Source organism: Pinus tabuliformis, chromosome 7, assembly GCF_031772625.1.
Source record: "Pinus tabuliformis cultivar Carrire ecotype Pingquan chromosome 7, CPIR1, whole genome shotgun sequence".
Taxonomy (NCBI): Eukaryota; Viridiplantae; Streptophyta; class Pinopsida; order Pinales; family Pinaceae; genus Pinus; species Pinus tabuliformis.
In genome coordinates, this window is record NC_142293.1 from 1,691,620,349 (window position 1) to 1,691,632,883 (window position 12,535).

Sequence of the window (12,535 nt, forward strand, 5' to 3'; positions counted from 1 at the left end):
GATCTTGCTGAAATATTTCGCCCCCTTTAGTTGGTCTAGGAGGTCATCAATCCGCGGGATCGGGTACCTATTACGGACAGTGATCTTGTTCAGCGCCCGATAGTCAATACAGAGTCTCCACGTCCCATCCTTCTTCTGTACCAACACTATCGGGCTCCCACAGGGCGAAGAACTCGGACGGATGTGACCTTTCTGCAGGAGCTCCTGAATCTGCCTCTTGATTTCATTGTTCTCCAGAACGGAGCGCCGATAAATTGGTCCATTGGGTAGCGGCGCACCTGGGGTCAGATCGATGGAGTGCTTGACTTGACAGTGCAGAGGAACCCCTGCCGGGGAGGTGAAGATGTCTTCGTACTCCTCCACAATCTTGTCCATCTGTAGCTGTCGTGCAGAGGGACCCCGTTTGGAGGCCGCGACCACTGTCTTCTTCTTCCCTTGAGGGCGTATCATCAGGAAAACAAATTTCCTGGTTTTGGAAATGATCTTACTGCATTGTTTTGCAGTAATCAAAGAGATGGCGGCAGGTGGTGCTACCTCTGGTATCCTGAACAACTTATTTCCCAATGTAATAATAACAGCACGGGGCCTTGATTCATACACAGCATGCCGCTTCCACAAGTATGGTTGTCCTAGTAATACGTCACAAACTTCAAGGGGAGCAATGTCACACAATACCTCATCCGTGAAGGGCTTGATGTTGTATGGAAGGCGACACTGCTGGCTCACGCGAAGATCTCGCCCTTGGTGAAGCCACCCAATGGTGTATGGTTGTGGATGTGCTATGGTCGGTAAGCCCAACCGCTTCACAACCTCTGCCGAAATGAGGTTCTTTTGACTCCCGCTATCAGCAATGAACTGTATCGGGGAGCCCTTTACCCACATCTGGGAGTGGAAGAGACGCTCCTCCTCCTCTGGATCTTCGGGTTCATTTTTCTGGATCTTTGCGGTAGCAACAGTGGCGCTGGGATCCGCATCAATGATCTGCTTCCCTTTTTCATACCCCTTATCGGGTTCTGACTCAGAGTCGGAACATGCATCTGATTCTGAAACCTTTAGCTCAGCCACCAGTGACTGCTTGGCCCGACACTCACTTGTGTTGTGAGTGGAGCTCTTATGGAACTCGCACCATTTTCCAGTGTCCTTTCTCGGCTTCGCGGTGTTGCTCTTTGCTTGCAGCTTCGGCTGGTTGTCTTGGGATGTCCCGCCTTGGCTTTGTCCTTTGTTCTGTGGTTTAGGGGCACCTTTCCCCTGCTTTGGATTCGCAGATCCAAAGTCTCGCTTCTTTTGTTTAAACTTCTGCTCGACCTTGACGGCATACCGGTATGCTGCGCTGAGCGAGGGGATGTTTAGGAACTATATTTCTTCCTGGATGTACTTGTGCAGGCAGCCACGGTATTTGAGTATCCAATGTTGCTCCGAATCCTTGATACCCAACTTTGTGCGAAGGGTATGGAAAAGATTGGTGAACTCCGGCACGTCTTGGTCCCTTCCCTTTCGCAGCGTGGTCCACTTTATGTATTCTTCCTCATAGCTTCCGACAGGGTAGTACTGCTCCTTGATGGCATCCCGGAACGAATCCCAGGTGGGTGCGGCTGAAAATAGTGAGCCAGTACTTTCATCCTTCTGCTCGCAGTAGGTTTCCCACCAGTCCTTGACGTGGGGGGCTGCTTTGAGAAGAGAAAAAACAATCTTTTCCCGACTCGAAAATTCATGAACAGAAAAATAACCCTCTAGCAGATTTAACCATTTATCTACGGCATCGACGTCTATCTGACCCTCGAATATGGGGATTTCAAAATTAACTTGTACCTTAAAGGGTGTGGCGTTTCCAGAGGAGCTGCTGGAAGCCGATGCGCCGCTTCTGGGTAGCCGCTGAAGGATCTGCGCAAAGTTGTCCATCATCGCGTTCCGTTGTCGCTCGAGCGCTTCTTCGAGCAAGATTTTGATGGGATCTCCTGCCCCCTCGTCTTTCTTCTCGTCCGCCATGGGAGGCCGTCGGGATTTGCGAGGCTGGTCTTGCAAAGGTTCAACCAGTTCAAGCCCTAACTCCTTATATCCCGACCTTGTTGGGGACATGCAAAGAAAAACAGAGAAAAAGCAGACCGCTCTGATACCACTGATCCGGATTTAAACAGGAACGCAACAAATTACAGAGATAACCATATACACAAAGATGCAGCGGAAATAATACTTCATTTCATTAATGGAAAATACTGAAATATGCTTACAGACAGAAATGGAAATAAACTAGCTAGGGCGATGGTAGCTTATCTCTGAGAAGAGATGTGATGGCTACATGCCTCTGAACTGTGTTACAATGAGGCTCGAAGGCCTATTTATTGTTGAGAAACAATGGAAAAACCCTTAACATTCCAAAACCTAACCCTAGGAGATGAAACGCCAAACTGTGGGCCCCGTTTGGGGGTAAGTTGGTACATCAACTTCCCGGGGTCGTAACTTTGGCATATGATCTACGTTTGACGCGTACAATAGCTCATTAGAAAGATCTATCCGAGCACTATCATTGTTGGAACGGGCAACACCAAAAAACGTCGTTTAGGGCCTCAAAACGGCTCCGGAAGTTCAGGACCCGAAAAACTGCTAAAAATAGTAAGTTGTGCTACAATTAAGGAAACTGAAAATGCTGAGAAAGACAATGGTGGGGGTCCAGGTGGACTTGGCAGGTGGCCACCAATATCCACCTGGATCAGCTACGGATGGTGTTAAGGAGTCTAAAGGTAGAGGGAACATTATACTTCCTCAGAATCCTTGCAATTTTATCAGTGGTACCTTGGATGAAAGGGAGATGAACCCCAGAGACTCGATCTTTAGGGTCTTTCTTGACCAATGACCTCTTGTTGGCTTTAAGGAAGGCTTTCTGACCAAGGTGCCTACTATAACCATTATTAATAAATACATTAAGGAGATGGTCCTTCTCTTTATTGAGGCTCTTTTCATCAGAGATTCTTAGCGCACGAGTAGCAAGCGTGTTGAGAACGCCTAGTTTCTGAGCAGGGAAATGATGGGAGTTGGCATGAAGATACTGCTCAGTATGTGTTTTCTTCTGAAACACTTGGTGGGATAAGGATCCATCATTATTCTTTGAAATAAGAACATCGAGGAAAGGAAGGCATCCATCGACTTCTTGCTCCATAGTGAACTTAATGGCGGGGGATTGATTGTTGAGATGCTTGAAAAAATATTAATTACAATTATTAATTAAAACATTCTGATTTGGTCCAATTACATAAAATTAAAATATATATATATATATATATATATATATATATATATATATATAACAAAATTAATATTTATAATTATAGTTAAAAACGAAGAGATTTCATACAACAATTAACTTTAAATCCCATGGGGCTTTGGATTGACAATAAATGGGTGCACTTTTAAGACACTCCTTGTCATAGGTCACTGGTTCAAATCCCACGTTAGTGCTTACTTACAATATACTCGGGACTACCAAGCCCTGAGAGGGATCAAGTCTCTCTCTTGAGGTGCAAACGTCTTTTGTAGTGAAAAGAGACTTGATCCCTCCTTCTATAAATAAAGATGTAAAATTTATATAATATAAATAATATTATTAAGAACTAACATAAATACGTATTAACTAAGGATCCAACCCATGAGAGCAACCAAATTTACTAGCAATAATAAAGGAAAGATAGTGCATGATTGTTTTAAATTTTTTATTATTGTATTTTATTTGACATGATTGATCCAAAAGATAGGTTTAATATTTTACAACCAATTGAATTTTTTAAATTCAGATACTTTCTTAAACACAATATCATGGAATCAAATTTAGGAGAGAGAGAGGGAGAGAGTGACAAAGTTGGAGGGTGGCGCGAAGAGAGGGGGGGGCGAAGGGGGGGAGAGAAGGAGAAAGGGAGGTAGGAGAGGTATGGAGAGAGAAGAAGGACGAGAGCGAGGAGGAGAGAGAGAGAGAGAAGGAGAGAGGGAGAGAGAGATAGATGGAGTTGAAGGGGAAGAGAGAGGGAGGAAAGAATAAATACATAGAGAAATAGAGGTGGAGAGATAGAGGGAGAGACAAGGAGAGAGGAGAGGAGGGAAGAGAGAGGAGGAGACAAGAGAGATAGGGAGAGAAGGGGAAGAGAGGGAGAGGGAAGGAGAGATACATAGACAGATATGGAGGGAGAGAGTGTATGTTTGGGGGTGAGATAGAGAAGGGAATAAGAAAGAGACACATAGATACAAATATAGATATTATATAGTATTATATAATCAGCCTAGATCCATCTTAGCATTGGATCTATCAAGCACCAAGAGGGATCAAATATCTCGAGGTGCAAACCTTTCCTCGAGTTTTGCACCAAAAAAAGAGGTTTGCACCTCAAGAGATTTGATCCCTCTCGGTGTTTGATAAATCTAGGGTTAAGATGGATCTAAGCTAGTTATAATTATAGTTATAATTGCGTCGAGAGGTACTATCCAACTTAGTATGGTAGAGATGTTGTATTGTTTAACATTTTGACTTAGTCAAAATAAAACAAAATTAAATTAAATTAAAAATAACAAAATTAAATTAAATTAAAAATAAAATAAAAAACATAAAATTTTTCAGTCCATGGTTTTTCCCATGGCTTTATTCTCTATTGTGGTCTATTTAAAGGCTAATAATTAAACCAACCAAGATCCATCTTAATACTAGATCTATCTAACACCAAGAGGGATCAAAACTCTCGAGGTGCAAACCTCTTTTTTTAGTGCAAAACTTGAGGAAAAGTTTGCACCTCGAGATATTTGATCCCTCTTGACGCTTGATAGATCCAATGTTAAGCTGAATCTAGGCTGGTTATATAATATCTATATTTGTATCTATGTATCTCTTTCTTATTCCCTCTCTCTATCTCACCCCCAAAACATACACACTCTCTCCATATCTATCTATGTCTCTCTACATCCCTTTCCCACTCTCTCTCTCTCTTCCCTTTCTCTCCCTAGCTCTCTCCTCTCCTCTCTCCCTCACTCTCTCCATGTCTCTCCCTTGTCACTCCCTCTCTCTCCACCTCTATCTCTCTATGTCTTTGTTCTTTCCTCTCTCTCTCTCCCCTCCTCTCTCTCATCCTTTCTCTCTCTCTCCTTCTCTCTCCTACCTCCCTCTCTCTCTTAAATTTGATTTCATGATATTGTGTTTAAGAAAGTATCTAAATTTAAAAAAAAAAATCAATTGGTTGTAAAATATTAAACCTATATTTTGGATCAATTATGTCAAAGAAAATACAATAATAAAAAACTTAAAACAATCATGCACTATCTTTCCTCTATTATTGCTAGTCAATTTGCTTGCTCTCATGGGTTGGATCCTTAGTTAAGATGGATTTATGCTAGTTTTTAATAATATTATTTATATTATATAAATTTGATATCTTTATTTATAAAAGCATTCTCATTTTTAATTTTATGAAAGCCTTGATTTAATTTCTATAGGAATCCTTTTAGTAGGCGTGAGGATAAAGGGTTTAGATATATCTCAAAAGTAATGATAACCCTTTTCCTTTTAGATTTAATTAAAAATATGTTATAAAATTAAATATTTATAAAATATTTTGATTGTGAAATAAGTTATGTTTTTTTGGCATGTGGTATTGATAAGCAATAATATTGGTTCATGGAATTGTAACAAAGCCTATTTACATGTTAATAATATTCATGGTAAAGTGGTGGTGAATATCTATGGTTAAGAATCATATGATGTTGTTATAAAATATTTTGATTGTGAAATAAGTTATGATTTTTGGGCATGTGGTATTGATAAGCGATGGTATTGGCCCATAGTACTGTAAAAAGTTTATTCACAAGTTAATAACAAAATCAAAATATAATAAATTAACTTTAAATCTAACTTTTTATAATTAATTGAGCCAACATTTAAATGTTTACACCCATTGGGCTTTATATTACTTTTAGGGTTTTATTTATTACTTTTAACTTTTTGTTTATTACTTTTTTTTTTTAATTTAACATATAAATGTTAAGATGTTAAACATTTGCACTACACATTTGCCCCTATACTGAGTTGACATTGTCACCGCAATTAATCGCATAGTCTAACTAATAAACAAAATGACAAGTTTTCAAATACTTTTTTCGGGTCATTTTTGCTCAAAATCCCAGAGAGATTTTTAAAAACCATAAGTTAAAGTTGTTTAATTTTGTAGGGTCAAGTGCCTTAGAGGTTTTTTATGGTGTTAAATCTATTTATGCATTCAAAATTTCATTTTAAATAATATAAAATTGCAATCTTACTAAAAGTTGTATTGCCATATTTCAATCAAAAGTCATTTCGTCTACTAGTTAGACTATGCCATAATTAATTATAATTAATAATTAATAATTAAACCAATCTATATCCAAATCTCTCAAGGTGTAAATCTAAAATTGCAATCTTGCTAAAAGTTGTATTGCCATATTTCAATCAAAAGTCATTTCGTCTACTTTTTTTTTTTTCCAAGGAAAAAACGAACTTTTTTATAAGTAATAAAAAAGTTACAATGCTTATGAGTTAACATTCTGTAAAAAACTGCCTGTTTAGGAGCCAAAACTCCTCTGATATGATCATCAGCGCCCCTACAGAGCACTAACAGCATCTTCTGTACTCGGCTTTACCAGCCACATCCAAGAAAACAGCTAAAAAACCACAGTACCGCCTGGGCCTCCTCTCATGAGGAAAACAGCCCAGGAAAAAACCATATATGTTACCGTATCACAGTCCGCTCTTTAAACCAGAGCTTAACAGAAAAGAGTGTAAAAACATTGTTTGACATATGCCACCATTATCTAAATAACCCAGATAAACCAGTGCATATAAATGGAAAGGCAAAAAAGAAAAGTTATATGTTTGGAGGGAGATCCGACACACGGATCTGATCATGGTCCTGTTCAGTTACTCTCCAAGAGCCCACAGCTTGCTGCAGGCCTTCTTTAGATAGTCGATCCGCTTCCTCATTGAATTCCCTGTAGATGTGATCAATAGTAAAAACATTAAACTGTTGTTTTAAAATTTGAATCTCTTCAAGTAACGGCATCAACATATAGTGCTGGCATCTATGTTTTTCCATAACCCAATTTACAACATTCATCGAATCACCAAAAATCTGAACTGTGAGGATATGTTTGTGAACAAGCCAACAGAGGAGCAACTTTAGAGCAGTAAGTTCAGCAAAATTATTTGACCCCCTTCCTATTCCCACTGAGGCTTTTAGAGAATGAGAAACGCTAAGATGTATGCACAAACCGGCACCCGTGTAATCGTTTTGTGCTGCCCCGTCAAAGAAGGCCCACGGAATCCCTTCTCTGATACGAGGTTCCTTCCGCGGGGCAACATTTGCCGATTCCTCCTTTACAGGAATGCTTTCAAGAATGGCGCTACTTTGAATGGCAATAGCGGTCCCCGGGGTCGCCAGTTCTCGAAAAATGCTACGGTTCCTTGCGATCCAGATACCCCAACAGATGATGGGTGGTAAATTCCTCAAATTCCTCTCTTGAAAGTGGTTCCACCAATATTCCCAGGCTGTGGCCAAACAGTCTCCTTCCCATCTTACTTTAACATTTATAAGTCTTTCCGCTTCAGCCCAAACCTGTTTTGTAAAGGGGCATGATAGAAACAGATGGGGGATGGATTCGGAATCAGAAAAACACAGGGGGCATCTTCCAGGACCTTGCTTGAACCGAGCTTGCAGGATTTCCCAAGTAGGAATCTTATGGTTTAAGGCGCACCAGAAAAATATTCTAGCTTTTTTAGGACATTTAAGTTTGAACAAGGGTTTTGACCACCAGACAGGAGGGTTCCAACCTTTATTCTTCATTAGTAAACTATAACCAGCCTTTGGCGAATATAGCCCTGTCTCCGCATGAGCCCAAACCAGAGAGTCTGGCCTATCCGATATTCTTACATTTGATCTTCTAAGCTCTTGAATGAATAACTGCCATTCATCTCTCCAGACGGGGTCTATTCCTAGGTCGGCCTCAGACCTCCAAGCCTGCCCCCAAATAGAGTACTGCTCCATATTAGCAATCTGCCTTAAGTTTCTAATCCCAATATCATCCAGATGATTGAGCATTTCAGGAGAAAGAGCATATACCTCACTACACCCAACCCATGGATCCCTACCAATCCTCACATTCTCTCCATTCCCAACCCGCCAAGCCAGCCCTTGTTCAATTACCCTAAAAGCCTCAGAAGTGGCTTTCCAAATGACAGAGCAGTTCCTTCCTTTTTTGTTTGGCATTCTAATCCAATCTTCAAGTGGCGTAGGGTCGATGTACTTTCTCTTAACAACCTTCGTCCAGAGATTTTCCATAGAGATTATTCTCCAGCCCGATTTTGCTGCTAGTGCAAGGCTGAAGTCAGTGGGACTTTTCAGACCCCATCCACCCCAGTCCTTAGGTCTTGCAATCTTATCCCATGCCACCCATGGAAGGACGGAATCCTCTTTTGACCCAGACCACAAAAACCTACTGCAAATCTGCTTTATTTTATGGAGAATCCCTTTTGGAATCCAGGTCAGTGCTGCCCAGAAAACCGGAATAGCCTGAAGGACTGAATTTACCAGGGTAAGCCTTCCCGCCCTAGAAAGCCACTTAAAGCTCCAATGAGAAATTTTTTGTTCAATTTTCGCAATTAGCCAATTCCAGTCTTGCTTTCTATAAGAAGATGGTTTAAGCCAAAAACCCAAATATTTGAATGGCTGCTCCATATTACAAGTTCCGAAAGGCAGATGGGCAGCAATCATATTCTCCTCTTGTCTATTGAAGCCTTCGAAGATTAGCTGAGACTTCCTCTCGTTTATTTGAAGCCCTGTAGCTTTCAGGAACTGATCAAGAATGCGCTTAATCTCTAAAATTTCATTTAAGTTCCCATTTGAAAAAAGAAGAATATCATCAACAAAAAGCAGATGAGTAATGAACAGGTTAACAGCAACTTCCAAACCTTTTACCAAACCTGAACTTTTTGCCTTTGCCATAAGTCTGCTCAAACCTTCTGCAGCAAGAAGGAAAAGCAGAGGGGAAAGTGGACATCCTTGGCGCAGCCCTCTTTGACTTCTAAAGAATTGGGAAGCAGCTCCATTTATCAGGACAGCAAAATTTACATTTGTGACACATCCCATAATCCAATTAATGAAGCCCACCTGGAAGCCCAAGTGTGTCAGGAGTAGCTTTAAGTACATCCAGCTGACCCTGTCATATGCTTTTGATAGGTCTATTTTGAGCACTGCCCCTTTCTTGTTTGCTTGCCTTATACTGTGAATAGTTTCTTGAGCTACCCCTATAGCTTCATGAATTTGCCTCCCATCCAAGAAACCAAATTGCTCCTTTGATATACAGCCAGATAAAAACGGTTTCAAGCGAACAGCAATGATCTTTGATATAATCTTGTAAATGGTGTTGCACAGAGAGATAGGCCTAAAGTCTTCAAAGGAAACAGGATCTTCTTTTTTTGGAATAAGAGCTATGAAAGTTGCATTGAACGGACCATAGATTTCTCCTTTTACTCTAGATTCTTCCACCACTTCGGTGAGTTCTGCCCCGATAGATTCAAAGAAGTGTGAAAATAGTTCTATGGTCCATCCATCGGGCCCTGGACTTTTGTCTTTCGGCATAGACTTTATTACACTTTCTACTTCTTCCTTTGTCACTTCTCTAAAAAGATCTTCCGCATCTTCCTCCTCCACAAAACGAGGGAAAGCCTGGGCAGTTCTGATTATTTCAGGCAAAGATATCCCCCCAGGATCAGAGAAGAGAGAGTGAAAATGGTTTTTCCCCATAGAGGACAGCTCTTCAAATGATGAGGCCTCCCTGCCTTCAGCATCCCTCAGCTTCCAGATAGTGTTTGCATTCCTCCTCCCTTTTGCGAAATTATGAAAAAAATTTGTGTTTTCATCCCCTACTTTCAGCCAAATAGCTCTGCTTTTTAATCTCCACTCCTCTTCTCTATCCAAAAGGATCTTCGCCTTTCTCTTTTCCAGAACCAGAATTCTTTCTTTCGAATCCTGGGATGAATAAGCATCAGTCGCTGGGTCTTCAAGGACCCCCAGGGCCTCATCAATGCTTACTAATTCTTCAATTTGCTTTTTCCTTCTAGCTGATGCCCATTCAATTGTAGCTTTCTTAAGTCTCTTAAGGTTTTCCATGAACCGGCCTGCTTTATTCTCCGAAAACTCCTGGTCCGCATGTCTCCAGGTTTCATTAAAGAGCTTGATGAAAGATTCCTCCTGAAGCCAAGAGGCATTAAATTTGAAAGGCGCAGCCGGTTTTGAGGGTGGTTTTGAGAAATCCAGAAAAATGGGGAAATGGTCTGAGTTTCCCCCATCACCCACCCATTGCCGGAACAGAGGAATAGAGGAAGCCAACCTTTCATTGATAAGGAACCGATCCAATCTTTTCGCAATTCTATCATCCCCCGTTCTTCTGTTCCTCCATGTTGGTTTTGCTTTTATGATATTGACATCAATCAGGTGGTGAGAGAGGAGGGCGTTAGAAAAGAAATCAGTCAGGGGGTCCTCCCTCGCAAGAGGCCCCCAGGCTTCAGCATTTCCCATCGAAAAGTTCAGGTCTCCCCCAATGATAAGATTTTTATCTTTGAACAGGTCTTTTGAGAGGAGATCGTTCCAAAAAGGAACCCGTCCCTGGCAAGGGCCGTAAACATTTACGATCAACAGTGGGATGTCAAAATCAGGGGACACCACCTCCAACCCCAAAACATTTGGTAAGCCCCAAGAATTTAAAACCTTCAGTCTTCCCCTCTTAAAACCCATGGCAAGCCCACCTGAGTGACCGATAGCATCAGCAGCTATGAAGACCCAGCCAGGTAGGAGAGAGCCCAGTGACGATTCAACATCCATACCTTTGCCCAGAGTTTCTTGAAGAAAGACTATATCCGGGTTATTACGAGAAATGAGGTCTTTCAACGCTAGTTTTTTGGGTTTACTAGCTAAACCCCTGCAATTCCAAGAAAGGCAAATCATTTTATAACCGACTCAGGGGGTTTTGCTGCTCTAAGCGCCCCGGGAATTGTCATCTGTTTCCCATCAGCTACATCATAAACGGCTTTTGCTTGAGTTTTTGAAAGCATGGATTTTCGACCTCTACCCTTCTTAGGGCAAGACTTTGGGGTTTCAGTCCCCAAACCACCAACAGGGTCCATAATCTCCTTCGAACACCCCGATTTTTTACTATGAGATCTAAGGTTATACTGACAAACAACAGAAGAGGGCCCAGTACCCGATCCCAAAGGGGGGAACTCCTCACAGTTCAGATTTAAGGTGGGCAATTCAGCCGTGAGGTTATCAATATTTTGCATAACTGTCTTACATTTGTTTAACTTAGAAACCCCCCCTTCAACAGTTTCAGATAAAAAGGCAGAGGTGTGATGAGAGAACTGCATACCCGATTGTTCTTCTGCGATGGCCACGACCGGAACAGAAGGAGAAGGGTCCAGTATCGGTTGATCCTCGGGCACGATCCTCGCGTCTCCGTCGTCCTTGTGCTTCCCCTCCACTGTCTGCTGCAATTGCTCCTCCACAGGATTCCCAGATGGAGCAGTCTCCTCCTGCGATCTCTCGACCTGCCTTCTAGGCCCATCCCACTCCTCTTCATCTCTTTGGGTCCTCCTCCTCCTCCTACCCAACGGGCAGTCCCTCGCCAGGTGCCCATATTCATGGCAGCGATGACAGCGGAACGGAAGGAGTTCATAGTCCAACGGCTGTTCTACCACATAATCCCTATATCGCAGAGTGATGGATTTTGCCAGGCCTTCCTTGGGATTTAGCCTCACCAGTATCCTTGCCACTGCCTTCTCGTAAGTGTCGAGATACGACCTATCTGCATCCAGATAGGTTCCCAACAAGTTCCCTATGGACTTGAATACGGAGTCCGCCCAGAGGAAGGGGGGTAAGCTTGGAGCCCTTACCCAAACAGGGAACTCGTCGACTTTCTCTTTTGCTGCATCGAAAAGCGGCGTCCATCTTTTGAAGAAAACCGGCCTGTTCCCGTATTCCCAATTTTGTCCCTCAACCCATTCCATGGCCTCCTTGCTGTTGAAACTGGCCATGAACCATCCTTTAACCAGTGAATTTATTTTGAACGAGGCCGCTGGGGAGCCCGACCATTGTCTCGTCGCCCACTGTCTGAGGGCTTTGCCTGAAACGGGCCGCCCTCTGATTCTGCCCACAAGGGTGACCTCTGCAACCTCCAGAACGTCATCCACCTGCATGTCCATACCCAGAACAAGTTCCGAGAAACACTTTGTCTTCAGCGGTTTTGATTTCTTCCTTTTTTCTCCTGCCCTTCTCACCTCCGGAGCTGCATTCTTGTCGCCGAGATCTGGGGCTTGAAAACCATCATCCCTTTGCGTCCCAAACTCAGGCCCAGCTGCCTGAACATCCCCATCCTTTAACGAGGTTTCTACCAGCCCCTCAATTGGGCTGCCTACCCCTTCTTTCTCCGAGGGGTCCTTTCCACAAACTTTCCCTACCCCAAGGGATGACGAAATCACTCT